This window comes from Vicugna pacos, chromosome 13, assembly GCF_048564905.1.
Source record: "Vicugna pacos chromosome 13, VicPac4, whole genome shotgun sequence".
Taxonomy (NCBI): domain Eukaryota; kingdom Metazoa; phylum Chordata; class Mammalia; order Artiodactyla; family Camelidae; genus Vicugna; species Vicugna pacos.
The window spans coordinates 26,962,553-26,989,611 of record NC_132999.1 but is presented as its reverse complement, the minus strand read 5'-3'; the positions used below and the strand labels follow the sequence as shown (position 1 = coordinate 26,989,611).

At 40.4% G+C, this 27,059-nt stretch overlaps 1 long non-coding RNA gene and 1 other non-coding gene across 9 annotated transcripts in view; one reads left to right on the top strand and one right to left on the bottom strand.

Moving 5' to 3' along the window:
* The window catches only part of LOC116283096 (uncharacterized), a 327,554-nt gene that overhangs the window by 279,541 nt on the left and 20,954 nt on the right, over positions 1 to 27,059 (top strand). For 4 of the 8 annotated variants that reach the window (XR_012079086.1, XR_012079079.1, XR_012079081.1 and 1 more), the window contains exon 1: positions 6,529 to 6,637. The exons of the other annotated variants lie outside the window; for them this stretch is intronic. This is a non-coding gene — a long non-coding RNA (uncharacterized lncRNA). Of the gene's footprint in view, positions 1 to 6,528; positions 6,638 to 27,059 lie in introns of those variants that run through there. 8 annotated transcript variants of the gene reach the window in all.
* Positions 10,832 to 10,904, bottom strand: TRNAA-CGC (transfer RNA alanine (anticodon CGC)). Its single transcript has one exon. It is a non-coding gene; the product is annotated as a tRNA-Ala (tRNA).

Here is a 27,059-nt window from a genome sequence, read left to right as displayed (position 1 = left end):
ATATAAAACCCTTGGCTCCTCAGGGAGAATATGGGAGTGGGGTGTTCCCTCCTGACTGTATTGCACTGTGCCAGGGGTTTATGGTGAGCATGTATTTTAGCCTTCCCTATCTGTTTCAGTGAGGGTGTTTTCTTACTTGCTTGATGTGTAGGAGTCGCTCAGCTAGATTTTGGATTTCTCTGAGGGAGGTGCTCCATATGTAGTTGTTAATTTCGTGCATCTATGGGAGGAAGGAATTTCAGAAGCCCCATATGTCACCATCTTGATCCCTCCCCTTCAAATGCCCAATTTTCAACAACAACAAAAAAATCACAAAGCATACAATGAAATAAGAAACATGGACAATTCAAATGAACATAGTAAGTCTCCAGAAAGTGACCATAAAGAAATAGAGGCTTCAGAATATCTTGACAAAGACTGTAAAATAACTGTCTTGAATGTGCTCAGAGAGCTAAAGCAACACATGGACAGACAACTAAAAGAAATAAGGAAAACAATATATGAACAAAACAAGAATATCTGCAGAGAGGTGGAGATTAAAACAATAAATTCTGGAGCTGAAAAACACAGTAACTGAATTAAAAAATTCACTAGACGTATTTGATGGCAGAATCAAAACAGGGAAGAGAATCAGCAAACTTGAAGACTGGTCTCTTGAAATTATCAAGTCTCCTGAGCAAACAGAATAATAAGTTGAGAAAAGTGAACAGAGCCTACGGGACTTAGGGGAAACCATCAAATAGGCGAAAATAAATAGCATTATGGGAGTCCCAGAAGACGAAGGAAAGAGAGAAAGGGGCAGAGAATGTATTTGAAGAAATAATGGGCAAAACTTCCCAAATTTGAGGGATGACATGGATATATAAATATAAGAAGCTTAACCAGTAGAAAGTTAGATAAATCTGGAGACCCACTCCAACGTGGTACATTATAATCCAGCTGTAGAAAGATTACAATTGATTCACAAAAGCAGCAAAAGAAGTGATTTGTCACATAGAAATTATCTTCAATAAGATTATCGGATAATATTTCTGCAGAAGCCCTGTAAGCTGAAGGAGGTGGGATGCTTTATATATAAAGTACTGGTAGAAAAAAAAAACTTAACTGAGAAGTCTTTACCTGGCAGTACTGTCCTTCAAAAATGAGAGAGAAATCAAGTCATTTCTAGATTAAGAAGATGAAGGAGTTTGTTATCACTAGACTCATTCTAAAAGAACTGCTAGAAAAATCCTTCAAATTGAAATGAAAAGAGATTGGCAATATCTCAAATATGAAAATATAAATTTCTTCAATAAAGGCAAATTACATGAACAAATATAAAAATGTACCTTATTGCAATTTTGCCTTGTAATTCCATTTTTGATTCTCATAAAATATAAAAGACAAAACTATAAAAATTATTATTAATCATATGTTAATAGGTACATAATATATAATGATGTATGTGTGACATCAGTAATGGAGGGGTGGGTGGAGCTGTAAAAGGGTAGAGTTTTTGTAAGTGATTAAAGTTGATTTCAGTTTAAAACATTTCTATAACTTTAGGAAATCACATGTAATCCCATGGTAACCATAATGAAAATATCTATAGAATATACAGAAAAGGAAATGAGAAGAGAATCAAAACACCTCACTACAGAAAATCAACTGAACACAACAAAGGAAGGCATTAAGGGAAGGAATGAAGAACAAGAAAGCTGTAAAACGTACAGAAAACAGATATCAAAATGGCAATAGTAAGTCTTTCTCTATCAATAATTACTGAAAATGTAAATGCATTAAACTCTCCAAAAGACTTAGGTTGGCAGAATAGCTTAAAAATAAGATTTGACCATATGCTGTCTATAAGAAACTCACTTTAGGACACATATAGCTTGAATGTGAAAAGATGGAAAAAGATATTTTATGCAAATAGTAAACAAAAGAGACTAAGTTTTGCTATACTTACATCAAACAAAGTAGACTGTAAGTCAAAAACTGTTATAAAAGAGACTAAAAAAGACATACGTAATGATAAAAGGGTAAATTTACCAAGCAGATACAACAATTACTTACATATATACACAAGACATTATAGAGATAAACAAAATAGAGAATAGGAAAAACAGTAAATAAAAATCATTGAAACCAAAAGTTGGTTTGAAAAGATTAACAAAATTGACAAACTTTCAGTGAGACTAATGAAGAAAAAATGAAAGAAGACTCAAATAACTAAAATAAGATATTAAAGAGGAGATACTACTACTGATTTTACAGAAATAAAAAGGATTATAAGAGTACTAAGAATCATTGCACAACAAATTGATAACCTAGACAAAATGGACAGTTTCCTTGAAACATACAACCAACCAAGATTAAATCATGAAGAAAAAGGAAGTCTGAACGGACCTATAGGCAGTAAGAAGATTGAGTTAATAATCAAAACCTTCTCAAAGAAAAACCTAGAACCAGGCGGTTCTACTGGTGAATTTTACCAAACATTTGAACAATTAAAGCCAATCCTCCTCAGATTCCAAGAAATTAAAGGGGAGGGATCATCTCCTAGCTCATTGTGAGACCAGCATCAGCCTAACGCCAAAACCAGAGAAAGACAGTACAAGAAAACTACAGACCAGTATTCCCGATGAACACTGTGCAAAACTCCTCAGCAAAGACTAGCCAACAGAATTTAACAGCACATTAAAAGGATGACAAACCATGGCAAAGAGGGATTTATTCCTGGACTTCAAAGGTAGTTCAACACATGAAAATCAATAAAATACATACACCAACAGAAAAAAAAATTCACACTGCATGACCATCTCAGTTGGTACAGAAAAAGAACTTGATGGCATTCAACACACTTTCATGATAAAAACAGTAAACAGACTAGGAGCGGAAGGCAGCTACTTTAATGTAATAAAGGCCAAATATGAAAACACCACAGCTAATATCATAATGGTGAAAGACTAAAAGCTTTCCCTTTAAGAACAGAAATAAGACAAGGATGCCCACATTTGCCACTTGTGTGTAATGTAGTACTGGAAGCCCTAGCCAGAGAAATTAGTCAAGGAAAAGAAAAGACGTCCAGATTGGAAACAGAGAAGTAAAATTATATTGATTCTCAGGTGACATGATCTTATCTACAGAAAACTAAATATTCCATGAAAAACTGAGTGCTAATGAGTGCACTCAGCAAAGTTGCAGAATACAAAAATCAATACATAAAAATCAGTTTTATTTCTATACACTAACAATGAACACTCAAATAAGGAAGTTCGGAAAACAATGCCATTTACAAAAGCATCAAAAAGAATAAAATATTTAGGAATGAACTTAACCAAGGAGGTGAAAGACTTGCAAACCAAAAACTACAGAACATTGTTGACAAGTAACTGACAATGTCTACTTTGTAGGTTATGGTGAAGCTTTTATAATACGTGCTGAAGAACATAGCAGATGGCCGAGTACACGGCAGGTACGGAGTAGAAGCTAGCTAATGGTGGAAAGAAGGATGAAGGAAATTATCTAAGGCATAGTCACCCTCAAGAATCAAAGGAATTATTTCACTTCCTCCTGAAGACTTTCGCAGAATCTCTCCCTGACTTCGATGCAAGAGAAATAATTCAAAGCTAGCTCTGTAGTTGTTTGGACATAGTCTTATCAAATGCTACTCTTACTAACACAGTACTGATTTTATTCTTTCGTGAATAGTGTGTCTCAGTTTCTGCAAATATTTCCATGCCCCAGATCTCATTTGAACTTGTTATCTGCCCTCTCTGCTCCATCCCAATAGCTACTGTACTAATGCAGGGCCTCCTCTCCCTCAGTTTGACTGTGGTAGTGGCTTCCTTGCCTGTCTCCATGCCTCTGGTACAGCTCAGCTGGCTTCACAACTCCTCCACAGCCTCCAGGAAGAATTGTGACCTCCTGGTATGGGAATCCAAAGTCTACTACAAAAATCCACATCTGCTGAAACCCAGTATCCATTATCACTGCTGAAGAATGTGACTTTTGCCTCCTTTCTGCCTTCCGGAGCTCCCATGAATGCATCTTATTGATGCACAACTCTGGAGGTAAGGGAGTTTGGGAGATGTGGTTCCCAGGCTTCCAGCCCCGGCGATGAAGGAGAAGGCAAAGCGGCAGGTAGAAGAGAAAGCTGAACCACAAACCACAGCCCCACATCATCCAGAATATCCTTTACTGATGTTTGGACCCCAGCATCCTCTTCAGCCTCGCCTACCTGACCTTCTGCGCCCCAGTCTCACTGAATATCTGGCTCTTTCCTGAGATGCAGCCCAGCTCATGCTCTTCTCTCTCCTGAGAAGACCCTTTCCCCCTAGCTCGTGTTCACTGCTCCTTTGGGCCATAGTCAGAACCTTCTCATGAAGCCACCCTGCCCACCCTGTCAGGCTGGTGCACTGCACCATGCTTTCCCATCATCATACACTCATGTCACGTTTTATACCCATCCGTTGACTTGTTTATCCTCCCCCAGAGGCTAGAGTTTCTAGAAGTTAAGGATTATATTTCAATGTGTGTCTAGCTGAGTGCCTTTTCTGTCATGCTCACTTACCCCCAGGAAAGATGACAGACATTCAGCATGTATTTACTGGGCACTTACCATGAGGTTGGCACCGTGATGGTCTTCCTCAAAGAGCAAGTGAACAAGATAAAAGCCACCGTACTGTTAGGTTCTCATCTGTTAAAAAAACATGGTCGTGATCATTTCTGCCTTGTATTCTCAACCCTTTCCCAATTAAGGAGTAGAAGAGCTGTCTCCAGAGCCAGGTTTCTGTCCTACCTGCTGCAGCATAATCTTTCCAACCCTCCTTATGCCACCAAGAATGGGTTGGGTATCAGAGACCTTAACTTCTATCTACTTAAAATGCATCCATGCTCCACAGCCCTGAGCAAGGCCAGTGAAGCACTGGACACAGCTCCCCTAGGGTTGGCAAACCCTGCAGGCCATTATGCCTCCCTGAGCCTCAGGGCCTCGGAGTTTCTGGACTGTCAAGGGTTATCAGGGACGCAGGACAAATGAAGTCTGCAGTCCATCAAACCTGCAGACAGATGTGGTTGGCAGCGAGTAGGGCCAGGGCTTAGAAACTACTGGAATCTCATTATGGAGATACATGATCCTTGCTCGCTTTGCTTAGGAGAAGGCCAGACCTTTTTTTTTTTTCTTTTCTCTTCTATGCTTCAAACCAGTCTGCAGCCCTGGGATTGCTCATTAGGAGAGAAATGTGAAAGTAAATAAAATCTAATCTTTTTAGATACAGAATTGTGTGTTTACACTTGATGTTTAAAACTGTAAGGTTTTGGTCTCAGCGCCCTTGGCTGGGAGCAGGAGATATCTATTCAGGTCCTCTCTGCAGAGCCTGTTCGAGCTCATTTTCCTGCTCTCTGTAAAAACACGGATTCTTTCCTCTTTTCTCTTGTCACAGATCCCTTTGGAAATCTGACAAAAGCTATTCCTCAGAAAGTGAATGCAGTCGTGCCTTAGCCCCACTGTATTTTCTTTTAGTTTTTGTCTCTCATCATTATTCCTTTACAGTGAAATCAGTGGCATTTTCTCCTTTTCTCTAGATGCAAACTCCAATAGCTCCATGGCTTTTCTGTTCACTCTTAATATTCTTCCTATTGTCAGTTTTGGGCAAAATACAGGTTTAATTCAGAAGGCAGAATATCCAAAACAAAAGATTAACCCAAACTCCCAACTAGAGAGTGAATGTTTCCCCTTCTTGAGTTCTGGGCCAGCTAGGGTGGTAGCTCCCGATCTGAGGGTGCTTAGGGAGAAGATGAGCCATCCTTAGAGAGGATGGCGAAATTCTTGCTGGAAGCGGCCCCACCCTCCCGTTGTGGTAGATGTTTCGAGTGAACTCTTTTTTCCCTATGCTCGCCCGTGGGGCTTTGTGGCTCCCTGCTGGGTACCACCTGAGACTGCAATTCCTGTGATGGGGTCAGGCACGTTTTCTTCAGCTGGCTGCCGCTGAGCCTCTCCCTCAGCTCTGTATTTCAGATTCTTGCTCTTGAGTTCTCTAGACCTCTAGCTGCAGTGTTCTGGGGCAGGTTTCACAACACCTCCAGGCAGCTGCTTCTCTACCACTCCTGGCCCCGGAAACTCTCCTGTACATCTAGTCCCAGCGAAGACTGAGGTGCAGGCTGATCTTGGTGCAGCCCCTCTCTCCTGTTGCCACGGGCAGTTTTAACTTTCTCAGGTGTGAGTCCTGCATCATCTTTGTGTCTCCCAAACTCAGGGAAGGCTTATAAACTCTTCCAAGGGTTCCATAGAAGCCTCCTTGATTTTAGGCTGGAAGTAAAGAAACGAGCATCCTTATCACCACCGCTGTCTTACTGGATGGAGGTACATTTTCCCAGACAGTAATTGCTCTCTCCACAAGCCTTTCATTTTCCTTGCGTCTAGTCCTTCTTATGTCCCTGATCTACCCGAGAATCTTAGAATCTTGGAACAAGTTCTCAGAATTTCTTTTGTTACCTGTTATTTGAGAATATGGAATTACAGAGGGCTTGAGAGAGACTGTTGTATTGATAATGCAATGAAAATGGGAGCAGGAGAATCCCAGCATCGTAAACATTATCTACAAACCTTTTTATAGATGGTTTCAAGGATTCAAGCCAATAAATGGAAGCTGAGGTAAGACTGCTTGGTTAGATTTATTGATCCAGTTTTTATTAAGTTTCAGTTACAGCTTGGACATCAACTAAAGTAAAATGGATGCAGGGATAAATACGCATTGCTCCCTACCTTTTAAAATATGTAAACCAGTTCTTAGAGTGCTCTGTGATAAATGCTGTAATGGAGCGGAAGGGTGTCCGGGGAAGGTTTCTAGTTCCATTAAAGGGACACAGGAAACGTCTCAAAAGAAATAACACTGAAAAGGAGACCCAAGTGAGAGTAGGACCCAAGTAGGTAAAAGGACAAAGTTGGGATAGAGGTAGCTGAGGGCATCCGAGGAAGAAGGAGCAGGCGCAAAGGAACAGTACAGCGTCAGTACACAGAAAGCAGGGCTCATGGAGCCACTTAATGGAAGACGAGGAGGAGCGTTAGGGGCTTTGACTGCCTTGCTCCGGAGATTCTTCAGCATTCTTCCAATTCTCCGTTTTGCTTATGTGGGGAAACCCCAGAGCAGTGACATAGACGGGAAATTGTTTTGGAGCATCTTGAGTAGTTTAGGCATGAGATTATGAGAGCCTGGATGGAAACACTGACAGGGCTAAGAGGGTTAAGGTAGAACTGGTAAAACGTAGCTGGGAATAAGGGAGATGGAAAATCCAACGTGACTGTAAGGTCTTGGGCTTAGGAAATTCACTAGTGATTTTCAGAGAACGCACACAGGAAAAAGGAGCCAATTAAGGGAGGGATGGTAAACACTAGGGATAAAGGCTCACCCGTCTTGGAGCATGATGAATTTGAGGTGGAGATGTCAAGAAGGCTGGCATGTGTGGCTGAGGAAGAAGATCCATGGATTAGCAGGGCTGTAGTCTTTACTTTCAGCTAATTTCCCCACCAGGCTGGCTCAGTATCACAGAGGGAAGTTGACTTGAAACGTATTTTAAGGCCAGAGTGAGACATTTGTAAATCAGGGGTAAGACAGGCCTTTATTTCTCCATTTTGCCTTCATCGCCAGAAGACAAGGGGCTAAAATTTACAACCAACTCAGAGAATAATTCAAAGGCCAGTTCTTCCTGATGGTAGGTCAAAGCCGTTGCTTAATTAATGACAGTCAAAAGTCCAGGATTCAATCCCAGGTTGGATCAGGCCACTCCACGTACTGGTCAGTAGCACACAGGGCTGGATGACCAGACCTGGGTCTGAGTCACAGGGTGTGGTGACCACAGCCGACAGGCCATTTACAGGGAACACTAGGACCTCTAGTGTCCCAGGCAATGCCTCATGCCCATGTGCCAACCACTTAATTGCAGACGTTTACATCATGTAGCTGGGAAGCTAGGAGCATTGGCTAGGGGAACCCCATCAAGCTGAAAGCCATAAAAGACAAAAACAGGAATTGAATCAAGAGGTTAGGAGCAGGGAATGGCTTTCTTGATCATCCACCCAGTCAGGTCTCATTATCCACCCCACCAGTTTTGTCCCAGTTCCTTGTTTGTTTCCCTCGTGGCACTTATCATAAAGGTGGTTGTTTCCACGTCCGCTTACTTGTGACTTCCCCAGTAAACTTGAGGGCAGCAACTCTCCTAGACCTCCAACGCCTAGATCAGCGACCAGCACATAGTAGACACTCACGTGCTGAGCCAGTTGAGTGGAGTACAGGGCGGGCTGAAGCAGATAGGTCTGGAGTGAGACCATAAACAGGGGGAAGGAAACCACCACCTCTTCTTACCGGGGGCTCGACATGTGCGAGGTGGGCCGGCATGTCAGCGTGAGGACTAGGGCAGACCAGTTTCACTCTACGGTTGCTCTGCCAGGCAAGATCCTTCGAATAACGGTCTTTATGTATTAGAACCAGAGACTTCCGTTTGGTTTCTGTCTGCCGTCTCAACTCCAGCCCAAATGTCGTGCTTGCATCATCTCTAAAACACGGTTGCCTCAGTTGTCTATCTTGTTTGTACAACTGCTTCGAAGGGTGGGGCCCCCTGCCCCAGGAGCGAGCCGTTTGCTCTACAGATAGCTCTGACTACCATGCTGTGTTATAAATGGAGGGAATTTCTGATGTTTACATCTGTTTGCCCTTCACAGCACAGTAATTTACTGAAGAAGCCCTGTCCATGCTTGTTTTTATGTACACAGAAACAAGGAAAAGACAAACATCTGTAGCTGAGTCTTTAAACAAAGTTTCAAGAGATATGCTTCAATTCCTCGTCACTTACTGGAGCGATGGGAAATGATCAAATGCTTGGCTTTTTTCCCATCTTTGAAAGAGGCTGTGATGCAGTCACTCCATAATGAAAATCAAGTAGTTCACTAACTTCAAGGCATAGAGCATGAGCCAGGGATTGGGCCCAGGAAAGAGACGAATGATCTTCATATATTATCTGGGAGCCGAAGGTAGTAACGAAGGAGTGAACCAAAGGCCGGTTGCCGAGGGTTGGTGGCTGCAGGTCACGTCCTACTCAGGAGGCGTTAGGTCATAGGTGAAGGATGGAATTCAAGGCACTTAGCGAGGCCTTGGTGGATAATTGCCACCTTGGCATTCAGTGACCTTAAGAGTTGTAACATAGACAGATGTCAACTTAGGAATATTAACTGTGGGACACTTCAGAATAGTGGTTAATGAAAGACTTGGGTGTCTGACAAACTTCTCCCTCAGGCTCTAGGATCACACATTCAACCACTGACTATTTCCCCTTTGTTGTCTCCAGTATGACTTGGCCAAAGCCACGGTCACAGACACAGGCTGAGGGAAGGATGCTGGTGCATCAGTGGTAGGTCTGAGCTATGTGCTTATTACTTTGCTTGGCCTCCCCCTTCTGCCCGTTTGATTTTTAATGTACCAGTTCCATCTTTTGTTGGAGTGTCGCTGGGCCCATTTGATCGTCTGACCCGGTGAGCCTGATAGGATTCAGCTCATGCAGGCAGCTGTGGGCACAAGGTCCCATGGCATTAGCATTCCATCTCTATCAGAGCCCAGTAGCACAGCAGGAATTGTTTTTAAAAATAACGCCAGAGAGGCCAAATTTCAGAATGAGTTTACTTTCTAGAAATTGCTAATTGAAAACAACTCTGATCAGCAGAAGATCAACAATGACTATGATGCCATATTCACCTTTTTTGAAAGGGGGTGTTGAAATACTTTAACTGATGATAGAATAAAAAAAGCAAAAATAACCAACATTTATTCTTCTACTTTCTCAAAGAGAACAATTTTCAAAATATTTATGATGGCAGAAACAAGATTAGGTAAAAGGACAATAAAACTGTAAACTGTAAACTAAATTAATTTTTCCAGCCTCAGAAGAGCACATCTTAATGTAATTAAAAAATAAAACTTGTGAATTTGATGTGGAAATACTTTTAGTAATCATAGAGAAATAGAAAATAGGATGCACAAGTTGAAAATATATCTCAGCTTCCAAAAAAGGAGAAAAATAATTTTAGAAACTATAGTCCAATAAACTTACTGTCAATCCTGAAGAAATTCTAGAAGGGATTACCAAACAGCCTATTGAGATATAAAGAAGAAAGCAGTAACTAGGAGAAACTATTATGTTTAAAACCTCACTTTATAAATTCATTTTAAAATAAAAATTCTGCATTGGTATAATAAATAAATAAAATGTGTGTAATTAGCCATTGAAGGTGACATGGCCTTCCTTGCTGAAAAACCCTAGAGACCTGTATTGTGATTATGCCCTGGGATTGGCCCAAACTCCACATGCATTTTTCTCCAGTTTTGACACTTCTGACATCTTAGGATCCACCAGATCACATGGCTCAAGTAGTATGGCTGCTTGTAATACACACAAATCAAGCCCTTTAAAAATACACGGAGCTTCATCGGGAGAGCTTGTTTGGAATTGGGAAGGTTAGCAGAGGTGACTTGAATACATGTGGAAAATGAAGACGAGAAAGGAAATCCTGTTCTTGTCTGAGTTCTATTAAGAAAATCACCGGGCTAAGTGCTGACCCAGCTTTATCTCCCAGAAAATCCAAGCACAATGGCGTGTGGACTCATGAAGCCAGGTACCGTTTGTCGTGGGTTCTATGGAGGCTTTCATAGGCTGCATGAAGCTGAGCCACATGAAATCACCAGCACCCTACTCTCCTTTGCTGACAATTTCCACTGCAATTCCACTTACTCTATTTCCTCTTTTTCAAAAATCTTTTTTGGGGGGAGGTAATTATGCTTACATATTATTATTTTTTTAATAGAGGTACTGGGGATTGAACCCAGGACCTCATGCATGCGAAGCATGTGCTCTACCACTGAGCTATAACCCCTTCCCCCTTATTCTGTTTCCTCTTATGCTGCAGGTTAGCAGCCACACAAGCAGAGTCAACACAGTGACAACTATGAGATGGCCAAGGGTGAAATGAGATTGTTGTTGGCTATTGTTTGTGCCCAGCAGATTTCCTGACATTTTAAAAATACTCAGTCTTTATTATGTACAGTCATCTCATTCAATCTCTAAGGTCTGTCAAGATCATTTTACCTAAAAAGTGACTCACAGGTTTAAGTGATTTGCTTAAAGAGCCTAAAAGAGGTTTGGGTAGAGTTTTGACAAAGCTCCTGCAGAAAAGGGGCCCCAGTTAAAGTTTCCGTGTTAACACTTTGCTGGTGAGTGAAATTCCAGGGAAGCAGGAGTGACGGACAAGGAGGAGGAGAATCAGTGTAGTTGTCGTTCTGAACTGCCACAGCTTGGCAACAAGTTGACTCCCTGTCTTCTGGGCATCTTCAGAGAAGCTGTATGAAGCTGCTGTGTCTCCAGACTGTGTTTGGAAAGGAGTATTTGGTGGCAGATGGGAGGTGGTGACAGTCAGGGATGACCCCATGAGTGTTACTCTGGCACTTTTAGGTTGTTCAGCTGAAGATGTGAGGAAGTTGTTTGTGTGGTGGTTCAACTGACACAAAATCCCCAGGGCAGAAGGCAACAGGATAGTGGTCTGGGCGCGAGGCGGGCACGGGCAGGGCAAGCCCTTGAGGGAACAGAGGGACTGGGAGAAATTGCCTCTGCTCCTGATGGCCTTTGCAAGCCCCTCTCTTTGTAGCAACAGCAGAGGCTTTAGAGACCTGGGTCCAGGATCATGGGAACCAAGCAAGTGTTCTCCAGGTCTGTACTGTTCAGAAAGCAAGAAGAGGGGACAGATCGTGGCCAGGGCATAATCTGAGTCTCCCACGGTTAGGATACGTGGACCTGTTTTCCCTCTTTACCTTTGAGCTAGTCATAAAATGTTTCGACTGGAAACAGCATTGAAAGGAAGGCTAAATTGTAACACTATAAACTTCTTTTAGGTTTTAAGTGGCACCTGACCTTCAGAACCTAATGTTTTCCTTTAGATGATTTCAAAACTATAAAAGCTCACTTTCAGTCTCATTGTAGAAACACTAGAGAAAGTTTGGAAACTGTCTAGAAATGTAAGGAAGAAATAAAAACATCACTCATAGCAACAGTACCTAGAAGTGACCATTGGGAAGTATATACCCAGTGCGCTGCTTATATGCAGAGTCTGGATCACTCTACTAGGCAAACACTCTGTCTGCTCAAGTGTATGTGAGCTTGGGGGAAACCCAGAATAGGTGATGGAGGAAGGGGTGTTGAAGATCAGTTACAGCCTAGGGACTGTCTGTAATATTGGAGACTGGATCTTACTGCACAAACTTACCTACACTAAGTCTATCAACAGATGACTGGATAAAGAAGATATGGGGTGTGTGTGTGTGTGTGTGTGTGTGTGTGTGTGTGTGTGTGTAAATAATGGAATATTACTCAGCCATAAAAAATAATTAAAAATGTCATTTGCAGCAACATAGACGGACCTAGAGATTATCATTCTAAGTGAAATGAGCCAGAAAGAAAAAGAAAAATACCATATGATATCACTCATATGTGGAATCTTAAAAATGATATAAATCTTATTTACAAACCAAAAGTAGACTCACAGACATAGAAAACAAATTATGGTTACCAAAGGGGAAAGGATGGGGGAGAGATAAATTAGGAGTTTGGGATTAACAGTTACACATTTGTAAAATAATAAGCAACAAGGACCTACTGTATAGCACAGGGAACTATATTCAATGTCTTGTAATAACATAATGGAAAAGAATCTGAGAAAATACATATATATGTGAATGTGTAAATGAGTCATTTTGCTGTACACCTGAAACTAACATTGTAAATTTCCTATACTTCAAAAACAAAATTTTAAAAAATCTCAAAGAGACTGCAGTGGGCAAGGTCCATGGGAGGAGACTGCACTGAGCCACCTCAAGATGGAGCAGAAATTGTGATGGACCTGGATGGTGTGAAGGATGTCTGGTTTCATACACCTCTTGTGTACTGCCTGTTGTCCTCCAGCCCTCCCTTCCCTTCACCCACTGCTGCAGCACCAGCTTTGTGCAGGTGCAAGTTTCCAGCACCTCCTGTTTCTTGCTTTCTGTCTTAGGTCTTCCTTGACACCTCAGAGGCGGAGGTGCCTGGGGACTCACTCAGTACTCTTGCTTGTGCTGCCCTGGACAGAGAGGGAGGCCTCGGGTCAGCCTTGCCCGTGGGTCAGCCTTGACTGATGCAGTCAGACATAACCTCCCCTTCCCCATCCACTGAGTGAGTGATTCTGAGGCACATTCTCTCTAGCTCCTCCGAGGGTTCCCCCCTTGCTCAGAGGTGACAAGCTGGATAATGCATCCTTGCACTGGCTTTTCCACCATCCCCCTACTCTTCTTTCCTGAAATAACTTCCCCAAATAAATTACATGCTAGCAAGTCCTTATCTTAGGCTGGGCTTTCTAGGAGAACCCAGGCTAAGATTAGAAGTATGTATCCAACTCTATGTAACTATCATAAGCCTGTCTCCCTATCATTATAAGATATATAAACATTTTTAATGGTTGTAACATAAGACAGGCTCTGAAGCCACCCTGCCTGTCAAATAACTGCCTGCTCAGTAAACTTGGATAAGTTATTTAACTTTTTAGTGTCAGTTTTCTTATACATAAAACGGTGATAATGGTAATGATACCCGCATAGGGTTATTGAGAGAATTAATATGTTAATTCAGATTAAGTACTTTGAACTTTGCCTGGCACAGAATAGCTAACACATTGTGCTTTCTTGTTATTTTATATTATAAAAGCAAATTGGCTAATTACAATGTTCCCACTGTTTCCACAATTTTCCCACTGTTAAATAACACACTGCATGAACCCTATCGGCATGAACAGGGTCAGCCAACAGCGATGCTCACTGTGTGAGCCATCTCTGTGTAAGTCGTTTCTGCATCCCAGATTATTTCCTTAGGATAGATTTCTGGAAATAGTATTTCTGGATCCAAAGAGCCCATGCCTATTGCTACAGCAGCACTCAGCACACTGCACTAGAAGAGCCCACCGTTGCTGAGAGCCCCAAGATGCGGGTCCTAGGGTAGGAGGTAGGCTTTTCCTTTCTCATTGTATTCCCAGCCCTTGACAAAGCCCTCCTACAGGCCAGCCCCCCTGTTAAACACAAACTGTGGTGTTGATACCTATTTCTGAACAGGTGGCCCATGCTTAATACATTTTTAGTGAGGTTGTAGAGTATAAAGATCTAAAATGGACCAGAACATGCAGGGCATTTAGTTAGAAACTCCCACAAAACAGATGTATAATCAGAGTTTACAAGAACTGATGCTGAGATTATATTACTGTAATAGAAATGCACCCATCCACCCCCCATTAAAAAAAAGTAAACATGTTTCATATTCCAACTGTGTCAATAACCAAAGGGCAGAAATGGATCCCGTAAGAAAACAAACATTCGGCCTTCATAATTAAAAGTCAATATTAGACAAAGACCCCAAATAGGCCAGGCAATTACCTGCCTCCTCTTAGTTCATGCCTTGATGATTCCTCCCTACGTTCCGTGGGAGGAACTGCTGCTTTGCCAAGGCTCACCTGGTTAGAATTTTTCATGGAGCATGACTTCAAGGAAAAAAAAAAAAAAGGCCCAGTCAAGCAAAACTGTGCAAATTAATTTGGGTTTACATTACCAAAGTGTGTATCCCAACTGGGTGTCTGAAGGAAAATTGAAACATAACATGCCATATAAACAGAAAAATAATTGATGGCTTTGGAAGCAATAAAATTACTACCTTCTGGGAAATTCAACTCAGAGTTACAGAAGGATACTAAGTGTAAACAGAATTGATGGAAACAGACAACATACACAGCTATTAATTTGGAGATTTGGTTTTAAAAACAGTTTAAACTGTTACTGTGTATCTTCCGCCTGTTTTCATGATGTGTACTAGAGGCAAGGGTGTGAGGACACACGCTCTCCCACCAGATTACGTGGTCATAAAACAGTACATGTTGTAACAAAATGCAGTGGGAACTCGGATGCTGGAGCAGTGAATTGTGCTTGTCAGGGTGGTTATGGAGAACTTTTACTATGATTATATATGTTTTCAGGTATCGCGAAGACACAAGATGAGTCACCCTGATCTTTGGGATAGAAAACTATTTGGCTTAAACTGTCATTTCACAAGATGAGAAACTCACTACCCATCTAATGTCCTTGAGGATCTTGGGTGGGAGTTTCCAGAGAGGTTTATATTTCTCCTAGTTGTAATGCCTGTGGCTAAGGGTTCCTGATCTTAATGAATTAGACCATTTTCTTAATCACCTGGCTGTCCACATACACATAATGTGGAATGTAATTTTCCACATTACATTATTCTACGGTGAAAACCACCTCATCCTTCACTCCCGCAAACAATGATGCCAGCTGTGCAGCCCCACACTCTTCTTGAGTGGTTGGACCATGGAGGGGATCTCATACTACAGCGTCAACCCAACCTCAACTTGAGTATTTAAATGTTCTTCATAACTGGTTTATCCACTTGGCCACTAGGAGTTTCTGACTGTATTCCTTACCTTCTTTTCCCCCTTTGACTCTGCTTCTCAATACTCACCGCCAAATCCCAATACTTGTAGCTTAATTATTCTGGGTTAAATTTTTATTTCATTTTTGTTTTATTTTTTAAATTAAGGTATAGTTGAATATATATATGAATATTATGTAAATTTCAGGTGTATAACATAGTGATTCACAACTTTTAAAGATTAGGTAGTTATAACATATTGACTATATTCCTTGTGTTGTACAATATATCCATGTAGCTTATTTTATACACAGTACTTTTTACCTCTTAATCACCTACCTGTCTCTTGCCACTCCCCCACCTCCACACTAGTAATGACTAGTTTATTTTCTATATCTATGAGTCTGCTGTGTTATATTCACTTGTTTATTTTTTGATTCCACATATAAATAATAACATGCAGTATTTCTTTCTCTGACATGTCACTAAACATAATATTCTCCCAGTCCATCCATGTTGTTGCAAATGGCAAAATCTTTTTTGATGGCTGAGTGTATTTATATATACTACATATTCTTTATCTGTTCATTTCTTGATGGATACTTAGGTTGTGTCCATTTCTTGGCTATTATAAATAATGCTATGAACATTGGGATGCATATATCCTTTTAAATTAGTATTTTTGTTTTCTTCAGATATATATCCAGGAATGGAATTGTTGGATCATATAGTATAGTTCTGCTTTTAGTTTTTTGAGGAACCTCCATAATATTTTCCACAGTGACTGCACCAATTTATATTCCTACCAGCAGTGTACAGGATTCCCTTTGCTCTGCATCCTCACCAACATTTATTTGTGTTCTTCTGATGATAGCCATTCTGACAGGTGTGAGGTAGTATATCATTGTGATTTTAGTTTGCATTTCTCTGATGATTAGTGATGTTGAACATCTTTTCATGTGCCTATTGGCCACTTGTGTATCTTCTTTGGAAAAATATCTGTTCATTCCTTCTGCCCATTTTAAAATATTTTTTTATTTTTAATTGTATGAGCTATTTATATATATATTTATATTAATCCCTTATTAGTCATATTTTTTGCAAATATTTTCTTCCATTCAGTAGGTTATCTATTTGCCAGTGGTTTCCTTTGCTGTACAAAAAAGCTTTTAAGTTAATTAGGTCCCATTTGTTTATTTTTCCTTTTGTTTCCTTTGCCGTAGAAGCAGCTCTAAAAAAAAAAATTGCACTATTTATGTCAAAGAGTGTTCTGCCTGTATTTTCTTCTGGAAGTTCTATGGTTTCCAGTCTTACATTTAGATATTTTATCCATTTTGAATTTATTTTTGTATTTGGTTTGAGAAGATGTTCTTATTTCATTCTTTCACATGTCACTGTCCAGCCTTCCCTTATTTTATATGTGAAAAATGTCATTGGCATCTTGATAGGGGTTGCACTGAATGTGTAGATTGCCTTGAGTAGTATGGTCATTTTAACAATATTAGTATCTCTATGCGATGAACATGGTATATCCTTCCATCTGTTCATGTCACCTTCAGTTTCTCTCATCATTGTCTTACAGTTTTCAAGTACAAATTTTTTACCTCCTTAGGTAGATTTATTCCTACATATCTTATTCTTTTTGATGTGATTATAAATTTCTTTAATTTTTTTCTGACAGTTCACTATTAGTGTTTAGATATGTGACAGATTTCTGTATATTAATTTTGTATACTGCAACTTTACCAAATTCATTGATGAGCTCTAGTAGTTTTCTGATAGTGTCTTTAGCATTTTCTATATATAGTGTCATGTCATCAGCAAAGTGACAGTTCTACTTCTTTCTTTCCAATTTGAATTCCTTTTTTATTTTTATCTTCTCTGACTGCTGTGGCTAGGACGTCCAAAGCTACATTGAATAAAAGTGGCAGGGTGAGCATACTTGTCTTCTTCCTGACCTTAGGGGAAGTGTTTTGTTTTCAGCTTTTCACTGGTGAGTGTGATGTTAGCTGTGGAATTAATATATGTGGCCCTTATTATGTTGAGGTGTGTTTCCTCTATACCCACTTTCTGGAGTTTTTTTTTCATTAATGGATTTTGAATTTTGTTAAAAGCTTTTTCTGCATCTATTGAGATGATCATATAGGTTTTATTCCCTTCAGTTTGTTAATGTGGTGTATCACATAGATTGACTTGTAGATATTGAACCATTTTTATATTCCTCAGTTAAATCCCACTTGATCATGATGTATAATCTTTTTAATATACTGTTGGATTTGATTTACTAACATTTTGAAGATTTTTGCATGTATGGTACTGATTTTGGCCTGTAGTTTTCTTTTGTGTGTGTGTGTGTCTGTCTGTGTCTGTGTGTGTGTGTGTGTGTGTGTGTGTGATATCTTTGGTTTTGGTATCAGGGTGATGCTGGCCTCCAGAGTTCAGAAGATTTCCTTTATTTAGTTTTTTTTTGGTAGTTTTTGGAATTTTTTGAATTTTTTTGGAATAGTTTGAGGATAAGTATTGATTGTTCTCTAAATATTTGGTAGAATTCACCTGTGAATCCATCTGGTCCTGAAGTTTTATTTTTTGGGAGGGTTTTAAAACTGTTATTACTGATTCTGTTTCATTACTGGTAATTGGTCAGTTTATATTTTCTATTTCTTTCTAGTTCAGTCTTGGAAGATTGTACATTTCTAGGAATTTGTCCATTTTTTCTAGGTTATCCATTTTGTTAGCATATAGTTGTTCATAACCATCTCTTATAACCAATACCACAAAAACACAACACATTGTAACATCTCCTTTTCTATTTCTCTTTTTATTGATTTGGGCCCTCTTTTCTTGAGGATTCTGGCTAGAGGTTTATAATTTTGTTTATCTTTCCAGAGAACTAGCTCTTAGTGTCATTGATCTTTTCTATTTTTTGACTGTATTTTTATTTATTTCAGCTCTGGTTTTTATCATTTCTTTTACTAATTTTGGGTTTTATTTATTCTTCTTTTTCTAGTTCTTTTAGGTATAAGTTTAAGTTGTTTGACATTTTTCTTATTTTCTGATGTAAGTTTGTATTTCTATAAGCTTCCCTCTTAGAACTGATTTTGCTGCATCCCACCAGTTTTGGTTTCTTACGTTTTCATGTTCATTTGTCTCCAGATATTTTTTTACTTCCTCTTTGAATTCTTCAGTGAACCATTGGTTGTTTAGAATTATATTGTTTATCCTCCAAATATTTGTGTTCTTTTCAGTTTTATTTTTTTTCTTTTTGTTGATTTCTAGTCTCATAGTGTTGTTGTTGGGAAAGGTGCTTGATGTGATTTCAGTTTTCTTAGATTTACCAGGGCTTGTTTTGTGGCCTAGCGTGTGATCTATCCTGGAGAATTTGAAAATAATGTGTATTCTGCTGCTTTTGGATGTAATATTCTATATGTATCTATTAACTCCATCTAGTATAATGTATCATTTAAGTCCAGTGTTTCCTTCTTGATTTTCTGTCTGGATGATCTGTCCATTGATGCAAGTGGGGTGTTAAAGTCCCCTACTATTATTGTGTGACTGTCAATTTCTCCTTTTATGTCTATTAATCTTTGCATTATGTATGTAGGTATTCCTATGTTGGGAGCATATATATATATATATATATATACACACATATATACACACACATATATATACACACACACATATATATACACAATTGTTATATCTTTTTCTTGGATTGATCCCTTGGTCATTATGTAATGTCCTTCTTTGTCTTTTGTTGCAGTTTTTGTGTTAACGTCTATTTTGTCTGATATAAGTATCGCTGCTTTGCTTTCTTTTGATTTTCATTTGCACAAATACATTTTTCCATCCTCTCACTTTCAGTCTGTGTGTCTTTAGATCTGAACTGAGTCTCTTGTAGTTAGCATACATACGAGTCTTGTTTCTGTATCCATTCAGCCACTGTCTTTTGATTGGAGCACTTAGTCTATTTACATTTGAAGTAATTATTGATGTACATGTTCTTATTGCTGTTTTGTTAATCATTTGGGGGTTATTTTTGTAGTTCTTTTTTGTTCCTTTCTTCTTTTTTTCTCTTATGATTTGTTGACTGTCTTTGGTGTTATGTTTAGATAACTTTTTTTCTTTTTGTGTGTATCTGTTGCAGGTTTTTGGTTTGTGGTTACCTTGAGTCTTTTATATAGCAATCTGTATCTCTCTCTCTATATATATATCTATACATATAGGATTTTAAGTTACTGATCTCTGAATTTCAAATGCATTTTAACAACCATGTATTTGTACTCTCCTCCCCTCATGATTACTGTTTGGTTTTTTTTTTTTGACATATTTTACATCTAATTTTTTTTTGATGTCATATTTTACATCTTAACTGCTTTGTGTGGCTATAGATCATCTTAGTATTTTTTCTTTTAACCTTCCTACTAGCTTTGTACATAGTTGGTTTTCTATCTTTACTGTATATTTGCCTTTACTGATGAGCTTTTTCATTTCAAACTTTTCATGTTGCTAGTTGTTGCCTCTTCTTTTTTGCTTGGAGAAGTCCCTTTAACATTTCTTGTAAAGCTGGTTTGGTGATGATGAGCCCTTAGCTTTTGCTCATCTCTAAAACTTTTGATGTCTCCATCAGATTTGAATGAGAGCCTTGCTGGGTAGAATATTCTTGGTTATAGGTTTTTCCTTTTTACCCCTTTAAAATGTACCATGCCACTCCCTTTTGGTTTGCAGACTTTCTGCTGAAAAGTCAGCTGATGGCCTTATGGGAGTTCCCTTGTATGTAACTTGTTGCTTTTGCTTTGCTACTTTTTAATACTGTATCTTTAATTTTTGCCACTCTAATTATAATGTGTCTTGGTCTGTTCCTCTTTGGGTTGATCCTGTTTGAGACTCTCAGACATCCAAGTCCAGAGAGCAAAGTTCCCTTTTCCAGGTTAGGGAAGTTTTAAAATACTTATCCTCAAATAGTTCTCAGCCCCTTTCTCTCTCTCTTGTCCTTCTGAGAGCCCTATAATGTAAGTGTTATTATGCTTGATGTTTTCCCAGCAGTCTCTTAAATTTGTCCTCATTACTTTTTATTCTTTTTTCTTTTTAGCATCAGTGACTTGCTCTACTCTATCTTCCATCTTGCTGATGCATTCCTCTGTATCATTTAGTCTACTGCTGATTCTTTCTAGCATATTTTTCATTTAGTTATTTTATTCTTCATCTCTGTTTAGTTGTTTTTATATTTTCCAACTCTTTGTTAAAGCTTCTAACTTCTCACTGTGCACCCATTCTTTTTTGAGTTCTATGATCGTCTTTATAATCAATACCCTAAACTCTTTTTCAAGTAGATTGCCTGCCTCCATTTAGTTCTTCATCTGGGGTTTTATCTCATTCCTTCATTTAGAGCACTTTCCTCTGTCACCTCATTTTACGTAACTTGTTTTTATTTCTATGTATCTGGTAGGTTGGTTACATTTCCTGACCTTGGAGAAGTGGCCTTTTTATAGGAGACATCCTATGCATTCCAGCAGCACACTCCGTTATGTGCTTTAGGTGTGCTCTCGGTATGGTTGGTTGCCAGGCCCTCCCTTGTGCAGAGGCTGCTGGCTCCTGATTGGTGGGGATGGATCATGAGGCAGCTGACTGCAGAACTCTGGAGGACCCTGGGACCAATGCTTGCTCACAGAGTTGGGGTTCCAGGAGATCCCGGGGCTGGTATCCATCCCATCAGTGGGTGAAACTAGGTCCTGGATCTAGTACCAGCCCACTGTCAGGCATAGGTAGGTCCTGGGGTCTGGCTGTAGGGCTCAGAGGTCCCAGAGCTGGTGTTGGACTGCTGGTTGGTGGGGCCAGTTCCTGACACAGCTGGCTGTGGCATCTAGGGTATCCCAAAGTTTATGCTGGCCTGCTGATTGGTAGGGCCAAGGCCCAGCTTGTCCCAGGATTGGTGCCGGCTCTCTGGTATATGAACTGGGTCCACAGGCTGTAGGGTTGCAGTCTTCCTCAACCTGGTGTCCACCTGCTGATGGGATGGGTGAAGCTAGTCCTAAGGTTAGAGCAGGCTCACTGATAGGTAGGCCTGTGGATTCTGAGGCTGGTGCCTGCATACTGATGGGTGAAGCTGGGTTCCTGGCTGCAGAGCCCTGGAAATCCTTGTTCTAGTGCCTGTGCACTGGTGTCTGGGGCTGGGTCCTGGACCCACTGGTGGACAGGACTGTATCCAGGGGTGGCTGTGGGCTCAGGGGATCTTAAGGCAGCCTCTCTGCTGGTGGGTAAGGCTGTGTCACCATCCAGTTAGTTCCTTGGCTTGAGGCGTCCCAGTACTAATGCCTACAGGCTCTTGGGTGGGGGCAAGTCTGGGTCCTGAGGTTAATATGCTAGAGGGAGGAGTCCAAAATGGTGCTTACCTGCACCAGTATTCACATTGTAGAGCAAGTCCCTCCAAGTGGCTTCTGCCAGTGTCTGTGTCCCGAGGGTGAGCTTCAGTTTTCTCCTGCCTCTCTGTGAGATTGTCTGAGATATATAGGTAGGTCTAACCCAGGTTCCTTTCAGATTACTGCTTCTGCCCTGGGTCCAAGAATGAGTGAGATTTTTTTCTGTACATTTTAGGAGTGGAGTCCCTGTTTCCTCCAGCCCCCTGAGACTTCCTAAAGTAAGCCCCACTGGCCTTCAGAGCCAGATGATCGGGGGGTTGTCTTCCCAGTTCAGGATCCTGGGGAGCCTGAGGTGGGGCTCAGGTCTCTCACTCCTTGTTGAGAACCTCTGCCATGTAATTATTCTCCAGTCTGTGGGCTGCCCACACGAGGATGTGGGATTTGACTACACTGCAACTCTGCCCCTCCTACCTATCTTGTTGTGGTTTCTTCTTTGTATCTTTAGTTACAGATCTTTCTCTGGCAGGTTCTAGTCCTTAGTAGTGCTTGTTCTATCAATAATTAGAACTTTTCGTATGTCCGTGTGGGGAAGCGAGCTTAGGTTCTGTCTCCTCCAGCATCTTGGCAGATCCAACTCACTGTCCACCAAGTGTGGGCTACGTCTGGGCTTATGTGGCTTCAGGCAGTCTTGGGGTGGCAGAGTCGCCAGGGTGTGCCAGCGCATGGCGGGGCGGGCATCCTGGCATTTCACTTCTATTTTTACAGCTTTATTTTCGGGGTCTATTATGGCAGTTTCTTTTTAAAAACGGGGTGTATTGTTCGGTGTTTCAGGGGATGATGGTATATAATAACATAAAGGACAGGGACATGGGGATCTATAGAACTCCTTTCAAATCCTCAATCTTCTGAGCTCTTTTGAGTTTATCTATGGGCTAGTTGGCAATATCTGAGCCTCTCTGTTCTCAAATTAAAAATATGGACACTACCAGCTATCTCATAAGGTTGTTGGACGAGTTGATGAAATGGTATGTGGGGGCCATGGACAGCCAGGGATAAAATATGGAGAGTTTAGGGATAGACTGAAGTAACCTGGCAGATGTGGCCCTATTTCTACACTACATAATGTAATGATGTGCGGGGGGTGGTAAAGAATAGTAAGAGGTAAGGATGGAATGGAGACTAAAAATTTAGATTAGGGCCAAGTTCTGCAATCCTGCAACAGACACTCAGGCCTGGCTGACCTATTCAGTGCAGTTTTTACAGCAACAAGGGTTTTAGTTTTCAGTGTCTGGGAGCCTATCAGTTCCTCTTTGCCCTGTTTCCTCTTACCAAAACACGATTTCAGCAGCTAGAGAATGCAGGTAGGTAGGGGCCCCTCTGTCTGCTTATTCCTTCCATATGTGGGTTATTTAATTTTCCAAGGGGCTCTAGGGTTTGGGAAAACTACTTGTCCGGTGTAATCACCTATGAGCTAGTATAAACTCAAGCTTTACTGCAATTTATTAGTTACTGACATGCCAAAAGGAAAAAAAAATTTTAAGAAACTAAGAAAACAGCCATTTAAGATTTTAATCTGAGGTTCATTTGAGCATGTTTGGGGTTTAAAAAATAAGATAGTAGATCCATTTCTATCAGCATGCACACAATATCCTGCACAGGTATTTTAAAGATGATATGGTTTGTGTGAGTCCACATTTCCCAAACGGTCCAAGAGTGGGCTTCAGAAGCTCTCCCCCAGTCCCTAGAAATCTGGTGTTTGAAGCACTCTCATGAGAACTCAGAATTTTGGGTCTGCATTAGTTTTGCTCTGTAACTTCCAGACTGCCCAAGACATCTTTGGTGGAGGGGTTGGTATACCCTAGGGCAGATGAATGTCTTTTCTATAATCTGAAGAGCTGTCACATTAGTGTTTAGTAGTTTCTTAATAATCTCCAACTTCCTCCTTTTAAAAGGTAGAGGAAATTTAAGTCCAAAAAAGAAATTCATTCAGCAAGCTACCAAACCCTTACTTCATGTGGCACTGTGACATGGTGGGAAGAGAACCCTGTCTTCATGGAACTTGAAGATGGGCAGATGAAAGTGTATTCATAGACATGTTTAATCTGGGCTGGTGGAAGGTCTTTGAGGAAGTGATGACTAAGCAGAGATCTTAAGAATGAACAGCATTAACTAGGCAGACCAAGTCAAGTCGTGGAAATATCCTTTCAGGAGCGCCAAGAGTTAGACTGGGATCATGGAAAGTGGCAGAGGGAATGCTCTCTGCAGTGTTACTTATTCAGCCCTCTCCCAACATATCCCTCCAAACAAGTTTTAGAATGTTCCTACTCCTGCTTCTAATTATCTTTAGACACTTCCATGCCGTGCTCTATCCTACTCATTGCAAATGCTTGATTATTTTAGTCCAAAGTCCAGGGTCTATTACAGAATCTGTAATTGCTGAGATTTCTGCATTGTCTCCCTTCTTTGCTTACTTTCTGGTGGAAGTGCTAATTGACAGAAAATCTTTCCAAAGATTGCCCAAATCTTCTAAACCTGCAAAGAGGAAGGAGAAGGAACTCCCTAATTGGATTTTAAGTCAAAATCTTTCCCCCCTAAATTGGTTGTCAGAGGAATTCGGTGACCAATGAAATCATGTGCAGATTGCTCCCACATTCAGGCTTGTCCTGCTCAGGCTGCTATATGGGATTAGAGTGACTGGAAAATAGCAACAGCCAGAACTGATGAGAGGCACCTGGACATCTTGGCCACATTTTGTAGTAATGATCATTGGATGGTTCATTAGTGAGAATGTTAACAAGATTAAGCAAATGTTTCTGCTGAATGAACTCCAGTCACAATTATATTGCTTTTGGCCAAAGACATCACAAGACGCATGGAGCGAAGGGTAGTTATAAGGTATCATAATAATTGTATTCAAAGTCACATTCAAAAAAGTCATACTAACCTTGTTTAAAAAATTAGGTCCACAAAAAGAATCAGATCCATACATTATACTGTCACTTAAACTATAATGATAAAAAGCATTAGCTCTTATTTTAAAAGAGATTGATGTACATGCTTTAGTATATACATAACATGTGCATAGCAATATCTGGTAATAGATTACTTTTCCTGAGGCAGTAGATACTAGTTCAAATCAAAATGACCTCAGGAAAACTGTAGTCATGGTTCCAAATACTCAGGATAGGATTAAAATGACCCACAGTATAACCCAAATAAAATTGAGATGACTAGTGGCCCAGCATTAGAATGATGTCACATTAAAAAAAATCAGTAAATAATTATTTTTCACGTTATTTTAAGTGTTTCAAATATGCAAGAGGGAGAGATTTCATTGTCACATTTCCAAAGTTTTCTTTCCCTATCTCTCTCACAAGCAAAGCAGTTGTTTGACAGCCTTCTTTCCCTTTCCAAACTTTCCAAATTATCTCCAAACGTAGACTTCATTGGCTCACATTCTTCCAACTTACTGTCTGGATATATTCTCTGCTGCCAAAAAATTACTAGGCAGGTCATGCAGCATTTCTTAATTCTCTCGCTTATTAATTATCCTGATTCTACAAACTACATTTTCAGGAACCGCATCAGTGAAGATTGATTCTTCCTGGAAAACATACCTATGTGAGGGAGGGAAGAGGGTGTGACTCTGATGGGGTGAAAAGTTAATGGGTCAATTTTCACAACCCCTTTGCTTTAAATTTATAGGTCCATCTCATCCTGTGTATTGTAGATCACTTTAGGAAAAAGAATGAAGCTGACCGTGCAGATAATGGTTCCTTGGCAATTGAATTAAGCATTATACTAGGAGTTAGGTATACTAATAAGCCTGTTGGAAACAGTTTTAAAATTCTGTCAGTGGAGTCTTTTGGTAGTTGTTAACTCAAGAAATAATGACCAAGTACCTAACATGTGGGTCTTGGAGATTCTGAGATCAATCAGATAACCCCTACCCTTGTGGAACTTTCATTTCATTATGGCCCATTGAGACATCACCTTCCTTTGGGGCAATGAATGTTAAGAGTCCCTGTTTAACCTCACGCAGCAAAGACAGCACTCACAAGCCACAACAAGAAAGTCTGGAAAACATAAGGTGACAGATCAGTAAGGGCACCATGAATCCCTATGTAACCACACACACACAGTGCCTCCCCAGGGGTCTCCCTTGACTGGTGTTCCAAGCCACCCGATCATTCCCACCTCTGAATCTGTTTGATCCTCCTTGCAAATGAACCAGCTGCCCTAATTACATACAGCTATTCCTGTGCCCTTATATGGCTGGGCTTCCAGGAGCTAACTAGAACGTTAACTTTGGTTATATTCCTTTCATGCTTGCCCCCATGCTTATGCCATGTAATCTCTTGAGCACCTGAGCTATGAAAATCATTGTGCCTGATGCCAGCAGAAACAAAAATATCAAGCTTCTTGTGACTGGGAATGGCCTTATTGGATGAAAGAGGTTAAACAGAAGGTGGGAGATTTCACACTTTATTAGATACCAAAGTCAAGAAATGTAAGTGCTAAGAGTAATGGAAATCCAAGTTTCCATAATCATATAGAAAGGTGTTTGACTCAGTTGGCAGGGAGAGGGTGGTCGTTGTTAGAGAAATCTTCATGGAAGAGATTCCAGAAATGAATTATGAAGGATTAGGTAATTCACCAAACCAAGAGCAGACAGGGTATGCATTGGAGGAAGCAAGCCAGTGTTCTTTGGAAAGCAGAGCCTGAGGCAAGGATTGGAGTACTGATGATTTATTTAAGGGGTACAAAGCCAAGGCAACGAGGATGAGGAAAAAGGGAAGTGAGGCAAGGACAGATTGAGATTGAAGCAATATCAAGCAATGAATTATGTTGGCAACTACTTTGTTATAAACTGAGCAGACATAGTACTTTTGTGTTTGCATGGTGTGTGGGACTTCTCTAGAGAGACCACAAGGAAAGCTTGCACCTGAGAATAGTTCACAGGAGAGGAGATTTTAGCTCCCAACTACCTCCCACGCCTTGTTTCCTTTTGGTCAAAAGTTTCCTAGCAGGAGTTTTATCACCTGGCCTCTTTTTCGGTTACTTGGGCTGTCCGATCCCATTCGCTGAGACATAGTGCTTCACACTAGACCGGAAATAGAAGGAGGAGCCCGAATCTCCAGGCATGCAGCTTAGTTAGCCTGGCTGTGGGGTGGCAGCCCTGACATTCTGAAGGCAACTGATTGGTTGGCCTCAGGTGGG